This window comes from Pelophylax lessonae (assembly GCF_965119305.1).
Source record: "Pelophylax lessonae genome assembly, chromosome: 7".
NCBI lineage: Eukaryota > Metazoa > Chordata > Amphibia > Anura > Ranidae > Pelophylax > Pelophylax lessonae.
In genome coordinates this window covers 88,374,683-88,389,744 of record NC_138774.1, presented here as the reverse complement: position 1 = coordinate 88,389,744, position 15,062 = coordinate 88,374,683, and the positions used below count along the sequence as shown (strand labels likewise).

The window sequence follows — 15,062 nt, the reverse complement described above, 5'->3', positions numbered from 1 at the left end:
CGGTGGAAGGAATAGACCCTCATTGTTGGTCTCGGTGGAAGGAATAGACCCTCATTGTTGGTCTCGGTGGAAGGAATAGACCCTCATTGTTGGTCTCGGTTGAAGGAATAGACCCTCATTGTTGGTCTCGGTGGAAGGAATAGACCCTCATTGTTGATCTCGGTGGAAGGAATAGACCCTCATTGTTGGTGTCAGTGGAAGGAATAGACCCTCATTGTTGGTCTCGGTGGAAGGAATAGACCCTCATTGTTGGTCTCGGTTGAAGGAATAGACCCTCATTGTTGGTCTCGGTGGAAGGAATAGACCCTCATTGTTGGTGTCAGTGGAAGGAATAGACCCTCATTGTTGGTCTCGGTGGAAGGAATAGACCCTCATTGTTGGTCTCGGTGGAAGGAATAGACCCTCATTGTTGGTCTCGGTGGAAGGAATAGACCCTCATTGTTGGTCTCGGTGGAAGGAATAGACCCTCATTGTTGGTCTCGGTGGAAGGAATAGACCCTCATTGTTGGTCTCGGTGGAAGGAATAGACCCTCATTGTTGGTCTCGGTGGAAGGAATAGACCCTCATTGTTGGTCTCGGTTGAAGGAATAGACCCTCATTGTTGGTCTCGGTTGAAGGAATAGACCCTCATTGTTGGTCTCGGTTGAAGGAATAGACCCTCATTGTTGGTCTCGGTGGAAGGAATAGACCCTCATTGTTGGTGTCAGTGGAAGGAATAGACCCTCATTGTTGGTCTCGGTGGAAGGAATAGACCCTCATTGTTGGTCTCGGTGGAAGGAATAGACCCTCATTGTTGGTCTCGGTGGAAGGAATAGACCCTCATCGTTGGTCTCGGTGGAAGGAATAGACCCTCATTGTTGGTCTCGGCGGAAGGAATAGACCCTCATCGTTGGTGTCAGTGGAAGGAATAGACCCTCATCGTTGGTGTCAGTGGAAGGAATAGACCCTCATCGTTGGTGTCAGTGGACAGAATAGACCCTCATCGTTGGTGTCAGTGGACGGAATAGACCCTCATTGCTGGTCTCGGTGGAAGGAATAGACCCTCATTGTTGTCAATGGAAAAAATAGTCCCTCATAGATGGTGTCAATGGGAGGGATAGTCCATTGTCATTAGTGTCTGTGACAGGAATAGCCCCTCGTCATTGGTGTTAGTGGGAGGAATAATCCCTCGTCTATGGTGTTAGTGGGAGGAATAGTTCCTTGTCGATGGTGTCAGTGAGGGGAACAGTACCCCAGGAAATTCAAACAAAGAGCCACATCCGGCCCTCAGGCCACAGTTTGGAGACCACTGATTCCGACTAAAGACCCCGTGTCTCGTACTGTTAATAAACTGTATTAGAAAATTCAGTTTAATCTGGAAATTAATTTTATTCTATTTCAGAACAGCCAACCTACCCAGTGCAGCAAAGTACAGAACATATTCACCCCATTAAAAGGTTCAAGGAGGAGCCGGAAAAAGGACCTCATCATTACATCGGTAAGTATTCTATTTGAAATTTACAAAGACTAGGGATCAACAGTATGCATGGCTTTGATTTGTGATATGTTGGATTGCCTTGAAGTGCATGGGTTCTGGTATCAATTCCCACAAAGCACACTGCTTACACCCGCCTTGTATGTACTTCCCATGTTTTTATGGGTTTATGTTTGCAGTATCCCAAAAAAGCATTTTTATTGCTGTCTTGTGTTCCCACTGGGGAGATCCACCCTCTCTATTTGCTCTGATGACCACTGTCACCCAGCATTAAATTAATGTGAAATCCCAACCTTTTCTGTTGTCACCTGCACAGAAGAAGATGGGGGAAATCTCCTAGTAGGGACAACTGTTTAAGTCTACTATTAACCACTTGCCAACCACACTATAGCTGAAAAAAGGCTACAGCGTGGTTGTCCAGTTCTGGGAGGGTGACTATTGACGTCCTCCCAGAATTCTGCACCCATCCCCCCCCACGCACCTTCGGGGCACACATCAGGCACGATCTGTGATTGCTGTGTCAGTCAGACTCAGCTGATTACCGATCAAGGTAAAGGGCCGCCGTGAATGTCATCTGTGTCCAATCACAGCTCATCACATGTACAACAAAAGGTGGTTAGCGGCATTTCCCTTCCTCTGCGCTGTCACTGCATGAGGAAAGGAAAGCTGATAACTGGCTATCCTGTGACAGGGGACTTTTACACTGATAATCAGTGCCCACCAGTGCCACCGTATCCACCTTATCAGTGCAGCCTAGCAGTGCCCATTAGTGCAGCCTCATCAGTGCACATCAGAGTAAAATTATTTATTTGCAAAATTTATTAACAAAAGCTATGAAAGTTTTTTTTTTTTTTTTTTTCTGGTCTTTTTTTCATTTGTTTAGCAAAAAATAAAAAAATGTAGTGGTGATTAAATACCATCAAAAGAAAGCTCTATCTGTCTCAAGAAAATGATAAAAATGTCATATGAGTACAGTGCAGCATGACCATGCAATTGTCATTCAAAGGGTGACAGTGCTGAAAGCTGAAAATTCACCTGAGCAGGAAGTGGGTGAAAGTGCCCGGTAGGCAAATAGTAATATGGGGATTTCCCAGCTCTTAGAGAGATTTCTTGTTAACTTTGTTTTGTGTCCTAGACTACAAGTGACGAGGTACAGACAGCAGAAAATGAAAAAATATAACCATTACCCAATCTTTCTACTTCACAACAGTTCTAAACCCAGTCACTGAAATGCCCTATCCTCTTTATCATGGATCATTTCAAAAGTTGTTTTAACTTTTTAAAAATCTACAACTTTCAGTGAAGCAATACATTGGCATCCTGCCATGAATGTGTTGGTTCAGGAACTGTCTGACAACTCCCAACTGCATTCCTGCCAAATGCTCCCTGCATGCAAGTGGCCATGATGACAGTGATTGCATAGCCATGGCTAACTGTTGATGTTAGGATACATGATGTGTTTTAGCAAATAAAAAATCATCCAGGTATAGATTCGATCTTTTAGATTCAAAAACAAGAATGGGTGGTTAACTCATTCCCAACAGCCGTATGCATATATGTGGCTGCTGGGCGGATGGCTTTAATGGCGAGTAGAAGTATTAAGTAAGAAGTATTGGGATGCCTGCCTTTACACGCACATGAACTGTAATGGCATCCCAGTCTTATGCCCAGTACACACGCATCGAATATTGGCCGGGAATTTTCGGCCAACGTCCGATCGGCCAATTTTCGGCTTGTTAGTATGATGCTTTCGACAACCGACTCCGATTTTTCGGCCGAATAAAATCTGGTGTGCATGCTATAAAATTTTTGTTGGCCGTCAACAGAACGGACGATTTTCCGTCAGTCAGTACAGATTTCGGCAGACAAAAATCAGATGAGCAAGACTGGGCATGCTCAGAGAAGAAAAAACACACGGAAAGTAATGCCCCATACACACGTGCAGATTATCTGAAGACTTTTGTCTTCAGATTTACCTTTTCTATGTAGTGCAAGGGCCTGCCGGATTGCATACAAATTGAAAATGTTTAGGTTTGACCTCATATTATATGGTTTTGGTAAGTCTGCAGACAAAAATCTTCATATAATCTGCACGTGTGTATGGGGCATAAACCAACACATGACATCACTTCTGAAGTAGATTTTTGTTGGCCGAGAAAATTCGTGTGCAGGCTAGGCACATTCCAACCAACAAAACACAACTCTGCACAAAAGACGGACGATCGGTCGACCGATAATCGTTGCGTGTGTACTAGGCTTTAGTCCGTAGGGTTTAATATTGCGTTGGCACGCCCTTTGCAGCTATAACAGCTTCAACTCTTCTGGGAAGGCTGTCTACAAGGTTTAGGAGTGTGTCTATGGGAATGTTTGAGTTCTTCCAGAATCAATTTGGGAGGTCAGGCACTGATGTTGGATGAGAAGGCCTGGCTCTAATTCATCCCAAAGGTGTTCTGTTGGGTTGAGGTCAGGACTCTGTGCAGGCCAGTCAAGTTCCACCACCCCAAACTCACTCATCCATGTCTTTATGGACCTTGCTTTGTGCACTGGTGTGCAGTCATGTTGGAACAGGAAGGGGCCATCCTCAAACTGTTCCCACAAAGTTGGGAGCATGAAATTTCTTGGTATGCTGACGCCGTAAGAGTTCCCTTCACTGGAACTAAGGGGCCGAGCCCAACTCCTAAAAAAAAAAAAACAACCCCAAACCATAATCCCCCCCCCTCTACCAAATGATTTGGACCAGCAAACAAAGCAAGGTCCATAAAGATATGAATGAGCGAGTTTGGGGTGGAGGAGCTTGACTCTCCTGCCCTCAACTCGATAAAGCACCTTTGGGATGAATTAGAGCAGAGACTGCGAGCCAGGCCTTCTCGTCCACATCAGTGCCTGACCTCACAAATACCAGAGGAATGAGGCACCAGAGAAAAATAACACTCAGAGCATGGAGAGAGACCAGTAAACACTACAGATATGTGCTTTGAGATTTCATGACTGAGGTTTACAACCACTTTAAATTCCAGGTATATGTTCAGGGAATATCATCTTGATCCTACTTTGCTTGCTGCTTAGTTAGAAAGCTGGAAGAATCAAATCCATATCCAGTACCAAGACACCTGATATACATGTTTATTCCAAGTTGGTGATCTACTAAGTAGTGGAGCCAGGATAATGATGGCAGCCCTAAGTGTGCAACTTCATAAGCAAGCCAGCGATGTTCACCTTCATATTTGCAACTTGACAGATTCCCTTTAAAGTAAACTTGTCCTGACCCTGATGGCAAAATGTTCTATGGATCCAATGATGTAGGCAGATCAATTATTATAGAAATCCTAAAGTGTATGTCAAAGCAATACTTTTCTTGTTTTAAGATCTCCTTTACTGAGAACAAAACCATTTTGTTTAATAAGATCTGTTTAGTTACTATGGTAAGGATGAATCATTTCCACATAATAAATGAGAGGTGTACATGCTTTCTTTTTAGATGGGACATCAGCCCGCCCTTCTTCAGAGTTCCTTCCAGCAAACCCAGAAAGAAAACCTATATCTACTGTAAATGTTCACCTACCTTTTGTGGAAGCCCAAACTACATCTGAATTTGACTTTTTTTCCTCATATAAAATCAAACGTGAACCCGGTGAAGATTCCTCAGGTGACACCGAGGACAGTGCAGATGAAGGTGGGTAGTTACTTAGTGTTACTAAGCCCACAACAGTAAAATCAGTTTGTAGATGCAGTAAAGCATGAGTGTTATACTCACTGTGGAACCTAAGGGGTTAATCCTCTGCATTGTGTAAAAAGGCTGTTTGATCCTGTCTCCTCTGATCCTCCCCTTCTTCCACTGTCTCCAATATACTTCCTGATAATACAGAGCCAGGGGACAGGCTGCACATGCTCAGTTTGGTGTGTATTGCTAGAGAGGGCCAATCATCACTGTCTAGATAGAGGGTCAGGGGTCCTGCATCCTGATAGGACAGTCAGAGGAGAATGAAAACTCCTCCTACAATCTTTAACCAAACACTGATAGAAGTCACAAGACTGCTATATACTGCTGATGAGAAAAGGTATTTAGCTGTTTGTATTTAACAAAACTATTGCATTTCCATGTTCTGTGTACTGTGGGAGATCAGATATAGTGAATGCAGGGTCCTGGGTTTAGTAACACTTTAAGTTACATGGACGTCTTTACATCTGTTCGGCTCGGTTCACATACACTTTATTACCAAAAGTATTGGGACGCCTGGCTTTACATGAACTTTAATGGCATCCCAGTCTTAGTCCGTAGGGTCCAATATTGAGTTGGCCCACCCTTTGCAGCTAAAACAGCTTCAACTCTTCTGGGAAGGCTGTCCACAAGGTTTTGGAGTGTGCCTACGGGAATGTTTGACCATTCTTTCAGAAGCACATTTGTGAGGTCAGGCACTGATGTTGGAGAGAAGGTCTGGCTCGCAGTATCCGCTCTAATTCATCCCAAAGGTGTATTGGGTTAAAGCGGAGTTCCGGGCACAAAAACTATATTTTTTTTTGTGCCCCTCCGCTAGGTAGACCTAACCTGAAAAGGAATTGGATAGTTATTTTTAATTTTTTTTGTTTACTCACCTTGTAATTGAAGATCGAAGATACTCACCTCAGAGTACTTCCTCCCTCGGAGCCGCGGCTCACCCCGTCACTTCCTGTCTCGCTATGATTCCTGAGAGCTGAACGTCATCGCTCCCAGGAATCAATGCGACGGCACCGGCCCCGCTCGTCATTTCCGGGCGACGCCGCATTCCCCTGCCAAACAGCTTCTGGGCATGCCCAGAAGCTGTTTAGGAATGCGGCGCCGCACCGGAAGTGACGAGAGGGGCCGGTGCAGGCGCATTCTGGGACAAGAAGACGCGGAAGAAGACACAGAAGAGGATCGCGCCGGCTTCAGCTGCCCACAAGAGAGATGGAAACGCTGTGAAAGAAATTTTATAAGTAAGTATTTCTTCTAAAAGGTAAATGCGAACCGGGACAGATCAGAGGCTAGCCATTGTGGAATGTGCTAGCCCTGACTGTCCCGGGGGTATGTTTAGTAAAAAATGACTTCTGTGCCCGGAACTCCGCTTTAAGGTCAGAACTCTGCAGACTAGTCAAGTTCCTCTACCCCAAAGTCACTCATCCATGTCTTTATGGACCTTACTTTGTGCACTGGTCCAAATCATTTGGTGGAGGGGGGAATATGGTGTGGGGTTGTTTTTCAGGGGTTAGGCTTGGCCTCTTAGTTCCAGTGAAGGGAACTCTTAAGGCGTCCGCATACCAACACATTTTGGACAATTTCATGCTTCCAACTTTGTGGGAGCAGTTTGGGGATGGCCCCTTCCTGTTCCAACATGACTGCGCACCAGTGTACAAAGCAAGGTCCATAAATTGCACATTCATGGTCTACTCTCGGTATTATCAGGGGCTGAGAGCAATGATGAGCAGCTAATGCTGGAGCGCATGCATGTAGAAAGAAAGCGGCTAAAGGCGGTGGAGGTGATCAGCAGCACTGTGATACAAAACCGTAAATTATGGGGCAAAATGGCAATTTGTTGATGCACTTTAGCAAACTAAATATAATCCAGTTAGGAGTTCTATCATTAGGGTCAGGACCAGGGATGGGATGGTTGCGTATTGTAATGTGATGCTCAAACATTGTCATTGCTATGAAAATGAGAAATACAAATACACTTCATATTTTCAGGTGGACAGGGAATTAAGAACCTACAAGGACAGATGTATTGGAAATTGTATTACAGACCTAAATTTCAGAGGCTGTCATCTTGAGCCTACTTTACTTGTAGCTCGGTCACTAACCTGGAACAAGCATAATCATATCCAGTATCAGGACACCTGATATATGTTTGTTCTGCATTAATGATCTACTAAATAGCAGAGACAGGATAATGATGGCAGCCCTGAGTGTACAACTTCAACACCTGTCCTAAACCTGAACAACTCAGTCTGAACATGGCAAAGATGTAGGTAGATCAAATGGTATAGAAATCCTACAGTGTATGTATAGCCAATGCTTTTTCTTAGTTTAGGGTCCTTTTATTGTAAAGAGAAAAAAACGTATGTCCAGTAAGATCTGTACAGTTACTATGGTAAGGATGAACCATTTCCACATAACATGAGAGGTGTACACGATCTCTTTTTAGATGGGACATCAGCCCGCCCTTCTTCAGCGCTTATTCCAGGAAGACCAGAAAGAAAACCTCTATCTACTGCAAATGTCCACCTACCTTTTATGGAAGCCCAAACTACATATGGATTCAACTTTACATCCTCATGTGCTAATAAAACTGAACCCGGTGGAGATTCCTCAGATGACACAGAGGACAGTGCAGATGAAGGTAATCAGTTATTTAAGTTCTGTGGATATCTTTACATCTGTCACTTCTGACTTTGGGAAAAGGAAAAAGCTCCTGGCAGAGCAGAATGTGCATGAAGAACAGTCATTGTCTATGCTATGATCCACTACTACACCCACAAGACATAGTGTGAGTGCAGGGTGTCATGGTCACCCCATCACTATATCGTCCTATATTAACTGTGTAATGGTGTGGAGAGCAGGGCTAACGTCATCATGTCTGCATAACTGAGGACCATCCAGTCTGTAGGAGGTGAAGAGGATCATATGGGATCCTATGATCAGCCTACAGACTTCTAAAAAGGAAGGCTGGGGGCAGGAGCCCAGATTTGGGCTTTAAAGGCAGTCTATCCCTTTGATTCATGGAAAAGTGACAGGTTCCCTAAAAAACCCACCCTAACTACTGGTAGTGTCTTCCCTGTTCTCCACTGTCGGTGGTTGCCCCAACCCCCTAGTCGAACCCCTGTATGCTGATTAGAGGGTACCCTTGCTTGTATGACTGCAGAAGGAATATTGGTTTATAATGCCTCGTTTCCACTGAGTGGTACGGTTCGGTTCAGTACGGTACAGTTTGGAATGGTACACATTGCGTTTCCACTGCCAATAGTACCCTTTCATGATAGGAGTGGTGTAGCAGGAAAGCTGTGATAGACGATTCTCTGTCAACCAATCAAAGTTCTTCAGAGTGTAGCTCCACCCTGTTGGTACGGTACTAATGTGCTTGGTACCCCAACAAAAGGGTACCAAAAAAGTGGTACGGTCCGGAATTAGGGTACCATTCATAATGGAAACGGCATAAATAGCATACCGAACCAAACCGTACCAGAAAGCTCAGTGGAAACGAGCCAGTTGCTCTGAGACAGGGACTGGTCTGTAAAATGCTCTACAGATGGGATAATCACCCTTTGTTGGAATCATTGTAGTACATAGAGAGAAATTCTTTCTTCACATTTTTTAAAGCTGAATATTTTCATGTCACTGCAGAGTCTTCCCAGGTCCCTCGTTCTTCTGGTCGGAAAAGGGTTCACAGTATTCTCCATCTCATCGAGGAGGATCCAGAGGAAAGCAAAGATTCAGATATGTCTGTATCTGAGGACCCAATCAGTCCAGGTAAGCACATCATTCACCTTTTTGTAAAATGTATGTCCAGGCACTTTTTTGTGCATTGTTCAGTCTTTAATTTTACATAATTGCTATGGGCTTTTTACGCTCTTGCATTTAAAATAATGTTTGAAACACCACACTACTTAATTTTTAATGGCACGCCAATGCACTATGGCAGTTCAGCACATTTAGAGACCATCTGTACAATGTAGTGCATTAAACATGTGTTGTGGTGTGTTGGTAGCCCATTTAAAGCTAAGTTAGGTTTACAAAGCCTCTTCTGATTGAGATGGAGATTGGGACATCATCTTTAGCACTTTTTACATGTTCATCCTCCCACTATTCCTTATTTGCTCAATCGTTGCTCAAATTTCAGTAGCAATGTCACCCTCTGCCTGCAGCATAGACACTCAGGTGTTGTCACCATATAGGAAACGCTGACAATACCTACACCTTGCGGAGCACTTGCAGCTCCTGCCAGTGTGATTTTGGTTGCCCGGAAATGGATGAAGGAAGTGAGCCTAAGTGACATTCATTTGCCTATCAATACATGCCTATGGCACCTGTTGCATAGAGAAAGATTGGAGGCTGAGTGGTCAGAAAAAAAAGAAGGTATTTTTCATTACCATTTTCCTTACATGCATGGATTTTGTGAATTCCATAAACTACACTGACGCAAGTGAAGTGAGTAAGCTTACCATGTAAAGAAAAGTGTTATTTGTTGTGTTATTTGTTGTGTTATCTGTTGTGTTATCTGTTGTGTTATCTGTTGTGTTATCTGTTGTGTTATCTGTTGTGTTATCTGTTGTGTTATCTGTTGTGTTATCTGTTGTGTTATCTGTTGTGTTATCTGTTGTGTTATCTGTTGTGTTATTCGTTGTGTTATCTGTGTCCATTAAGAGCAAGAAAATTCCTGTTGATCCCGCCAGAAATCTACTTGGCTTGTATGTTAGTGTGGACTCTGATGCCTTTGCTGCACTGAAACTTTTTGCACTATTCCTTCACTGGTGTTATTTTTTCCCAACACACAGCTCCATTATTCGCCTCTTATAGATGTTGGGAATGAGCTGGGAGCTATAAAGTGATTGTAAAGTCTTTTTTTTTTCTTGTTAGAATTAACAAACCTGTTATACATACCTGCTCTGTGTAATGGTTTTGCACAGAGCAGCCCGGATCCTCCTCTTCCCGGGTCTTTCTTAGGTGCTCCTGGCCCCTCCCTCCTGTTAAGTTCCCTCACATCAAGCAGCTTGCTATGGGGTCACCTGAGCCGAGCCACAGCTCCGTGTGTCCATTCAGACACAGAGCCGCGACCTGACCCCACCCCTTTCTCTTCTCATTGGCTCACTGACTTTGACAGCAATGGAAGCCAATGGCCCCACACTGCTGTCTGAGCCAAGGAGGAGGGGAGTCCTGGGCAGCCGAGACACTCTTGCAACATCGCTGGATCTAGATGGGGTTCAGGTAAGTATTTGAGGGCTGAAGGGGGCTTCTGCACACAGAAGGCTTGTTATCTTAATGCAATTAAATGAAAAACCTTCTGCCTTTACAACCACTTTAACAGAATTAAAAACTGTTAGGAGCATTAAGAAAATTTTTTCTTTTGCTCTTAGCAAATCATGCCTTGCCAGTTGAGGGCCAAGCGCCAGCTTTACTTTAATCCCCCACCACTCTGTAGCATATTTTTCTTTCCTTTACTTCCCAAACTCTCTGCTTAGTATCGGGAGCCAAAGCAAATACTCAGTACTTCTGGGTCTCTAAATAAGCCCAAGAGGGTGAAATATGTCAGGGGGAGATCAGTAGGGTGATGTGACCTCTTTGAAATAAACATTTGAGATAGCGGATTACGCAGTACGTCACTAGTCCTCAGGTGGTTGTACCGGGAAGATGTCTAACTAGCTGCTTAATTCCCCCCTCCCCCTTCCGGCCGCCCTCCATGGCTTACTTGAGCTCTTCCACCCCAGCGCTGGCTGGTCGGACAGCCAAACAAAGCCGGGATCAGTCTCCGCTATAGTAACCCATAAGCAATGCCATGACATCACTTCCGGTTTACCCGGATGTCAATGGCGCCATTTTTAAAAAGAACTCAAAGCATTCAAAGACCCCAGATCCCTCAATAAAGGGTACCTGTCACATACCTATTGCTGTCACAAAGATGTTTATATTCCTTGTGACAGCAATAAAAGTGATCTAATTTTTTCTTAAAGCAACAGTGTAAAAATAAATTAACTAAAAAATAATAACCAGCGATTGTCCCACACGTGAGGTATCACCGCGAATGTCAGATCATTGGTAGTAATTCAAGTACCAGACTGCCTCTGTAAACCTAAAGTGGTAACCTGTAAAGGCTTTTAAAGTGTTGCCTATGGATAGTAAAAAATTTTATTGTCGCCGTTGCACGGGCGTGCGCAATTTTAAAGTGTGACATGTTTGTTATCTATTCACTCAGTATAACATCACCTTTTATATTTTACAGAAAAATTGGGTTATGTATTGTTTTTTTGCATTAAAATTCAAAGTGTATTTCTCTATTGTTCATCGACGGACGCAGTTCGCCTACTGATATGAATCAGAGAGAACTGCGTCTGTCAATGAACTTAAGAGAAAAGGATTTTACGGTAAGTCAAAAATCCAGTTGTTTTTCCCCCCAAAACAATTGCGTTTTAATACCTGCTGCGCAAATACTGTGACATAAAAAAATTGCAAAACCCACAAATTTTTTTCTAGGGCTTCTGCCTGAGTCTGAGTGATCAAAATATTTGGCTGGTTTTTCAACCCACCAATGCCCACGTAAACCTGAAATATCCGTTTCCTGTGAGATTGGCTTTTACCAGTTAGAACTCCTGCTAAAAGTCCCTCCAAAATGTAAAACCTGTATGCAGTACACATTACTATGGAGATCCTCAACTGTCACTCTTTCTTCTAGCTGACTGTATGGACAAAGACGAAGACTACGTACCACTGAAAACTGATTATAAAAGGGCCAGGACACACAAGTCAACATCAGGAAAGATGTCTTTTTCCTGCGAAGTGTGTGGGAAAATATTAGGCAGTAAATGGACTCTTGAGAAACACCTGCAAATACATACTGGAGAGCGTCCACTTGCGTGCGATGAGTGTGATAAGAGATTCTCATGTCAGAGTCACTTGGACGCTCACATGAGAACGCATATTGGTGAGAGACCCTATAAATGTAACCAGTGTGACCGGAGGTTCTTCAATCACCAGCATCTCGTCCTCCATCAGGTAGTCCACACTGGTGAAAAACCCTACTTGTGCCCCGTGTGTGGGAAAGGCTTCACTCGGCAATCCAGCGTGGTCAAACACTCCGGCATTCACGCAGAACAGAAGCCATTCGTGTGCAGTGAATGTGGCAAGAGTTACTGCCAATACGCCAGCCTGGTTGTCCATCAGCGGCAGCACTCAGGGGAGAAACCATTTGTCTGCAAGTACTGTGACCAAGCCTTCCCATGTAAAGACACCATGTTGAATCATCAAGGGACTCACACTAGGACTTTCCCCTGTGCCAAGTGTGATAAGTGTTTCATTTCCAGATCTATGCTGTTGAAGCACAAACAAAAAGTACATACCAAGGAGCCTAAACCGGCCTAACAGGCTAAGGATGGAATCTGATTGGTCATCTTTATTATGTCTTTGTGATCACTTTAAAAAATACAAAATTAGCAGCCGATATGATGCCTTCCGTGTTTATTTGATCCCTGCACTTTTACTAGGAAAGTCCTACCAAAAACTGAAATTTGAGTTCATGGTGTACCGGGAAGGGGTAGGGAGGCAAACTGCTAGAGGTACTTGTATATAACTGCAGTATCTTCCTACACCTTCTACCATGGCCAAATTCCAAGCCGTTCTTACAGGTGAAGCCCCAACATTTCTGGGTAGTGTTGGAGATTGTGGCTAAGCTTCTGCCTGTGGTTCCCGTTGGCCAATGACTATGATTAGCAGTCCCACTGTACAATAGGAATGTGCAGGATGAAGGAAGGGGTCAGCTAGCTTCAGCACTATTGGAAAGTCCCGTAACTTTGCCTCTCAGAACCCCCGGAGGTTTAGCCATGAAAGAGAGGTTTAGTGTGTGCAGTTCATACCTTTTATATTCAATGACAGCCTCTTTACACTGTATATCCTTATTGGAGACTCTGTGTCGGTTAAAACAGATTCACTTTATTTCAATAAAAAAAAAATATATATAATACAAACAGCATTAATCCTGAAATCTGTATTCTAAGGAGTGGTCTTTGCTGACCTCCTATCTACCTATCTGCTGTCATAACACCGGTATTTAAGTTTAAATGCAGGACGTATATATACAGTGGCCGGTAGGGAGGTGGTTAAAGACAACCTGTTACTGGTATTTGTGTCTTTTTCTTTTTTAAGGCCCCCATTACACTTGCGGACCGTATAGATCCGCCTGTCAGTTTTTCAGGCGGATCTGAACAGATGCCCCATGCATCTCTATGGGGCATCGGATGTCAGCAGAGACATGTCCGCTGATCCGATCCGATCCTGTCTGTCAAATCTGGACAGATGGAGCCCCCCATTTGCCCCAAGTCCGTTCTCATCCGATTCCCCCATAGAGGAGAGCGGGGATCTGACACCTCCGTCTCTGCCCACAGAGCGACAGAACGGAGCCGCGAGAAAGGGGCCTAAGGGATGCTGTAAATTGTGAAGATAAGTATTCATACATACCTCTCTAGTGGGCACTGACTCAGTCCCTATGATGAAGCTCTATGACTGCTGAAAACTCAACATTCAACACATTTCTTGGTGTGGGAGATATCCAAACACCCCCCTTTGTGCACTGTGTTTTTTTCTTTTTTTTGCGGCCCCCAACTGTGTGCAGTACTGACAGCAATGGCTTGAGGAGAGATTGACAGCACACAGTGGGGGACGAGGGATCTGCTATACTCAGGAGTATGTTGGATGTTAGTATTTCATTGGCCAGAAATCATGCCCAAACATAACTTCATATTTTTTGATGATCCAAATATCCCCACTCCTTCACTGATAAATGCATTGGAATATCATATCACTTATTCTGCACCTGAGGCAAAGCAAACAATAAAAAAACTTCACGAGTCCCTTGCTAACCATGTATGAACAGGATGATTAAGGAATAATGTGTGCAATCAGCTATCCCTACAGATTTACGGGTTTAAAATGAGATACAGGCATCTACTGCCACTTTCATGGGCACCACCAGGAGGTGGCAGGAAGGCTGAATCTAGAAACATCTGTCATGCCATATGTGACCTATGAAGCAATGTTGCATCCACTCCTCCTACTTGCATGAACTGGTGAGTCTGCTGGGACTTCTAGGACAGGGTCTTTCCATCCCACTCCCGGAATATAAAGTAAGACTAAGCATGGCTCTGCCATTCACGGGAAGCTTTGTCTTCTATGAATTATTACAAAACTTCCTCTGATTGGCTGAGGCAAAGTTTGTGACATCATCTGCCCACCTCTACCAATCAGAGAAAGTTTTGTATTAATTTATACTGTAGAATACAAAGCTTCTGTGAATGTCTGAGAAGTTCTTAACCCGACTATTTTGTTCTAGAGGAGGGCCAGAAAGTCCCCATCCGACTGCTGCAAACAGCACTGAATGCCGTTTGTAGCTAAGGCTACATACAGTTTATACAGCATGCCCTGTAAGCACAAATGTAGGGGCAGTAAATCGTTTTTTTGGGCCACCTTGGCCCAAACAAACTATATAACCTCTTCAATAGCAGACACTTTCACCCCCTTCTTGCCCAGGCCAATTTTCAGCTTTCTGTGCTCTCACACTTTAAATGACAATTACTCTGTCATGCAACACTGTACCCAAATGAAACTTTTATCGTTTTTGAGACAGATAGCGCTTTCATTTTATAGCATTTATTGACCACAGGATTTTTAATTTTTTTTGCTATACAAGCAACAAATACTAAAAATTTTGAAAAAAATTTTCTGTTATAAAAAAGTTGCTAATAAACAATAAATACATTTAATAAATGTAATTTAATAAAGTTCATAAATTCAAGCTAAAATGTATTTGCTATATTTCTGTGGTAAACAATAACCCCAAAACAGTGTATATTATTTCATATGTGAAAGATAGAG

General features: G+C 43.6%; 1 pseudogene across 1 annotated transcript in view; it reads left to right on the top strand.

The window, feature by feature from the left end:
• Nucleotides 1-12,636, top strand: part of LOC309560288 — a 34,024-nt pseudogene extending 21,388 nt beyond the window's left edge. The window contains exons 6-10 of the transcript XR_014226203.1: nucleotides 1,387-1,477; nucleotides 4,953-5,147; nucleotides 7,633-7,827; nucleotides 8,829-8,954; nucleotides 11,872-12,636. The product of XR_014226203.1 is annotated as an uncharacterized misc_RNA (transcript). The remainder of the gene's footprint in view (nucleotides 1-1,386; nucleotides 1,478-4,952; nucleotides 5,148-7,632; nucleotides 7,828-8,828; nucleotides 8,955-11,871) is intronic.
• The last annotated feature ends 2,426 nt before the right edge of the window (nucleotides 12,637-15,062 follow it).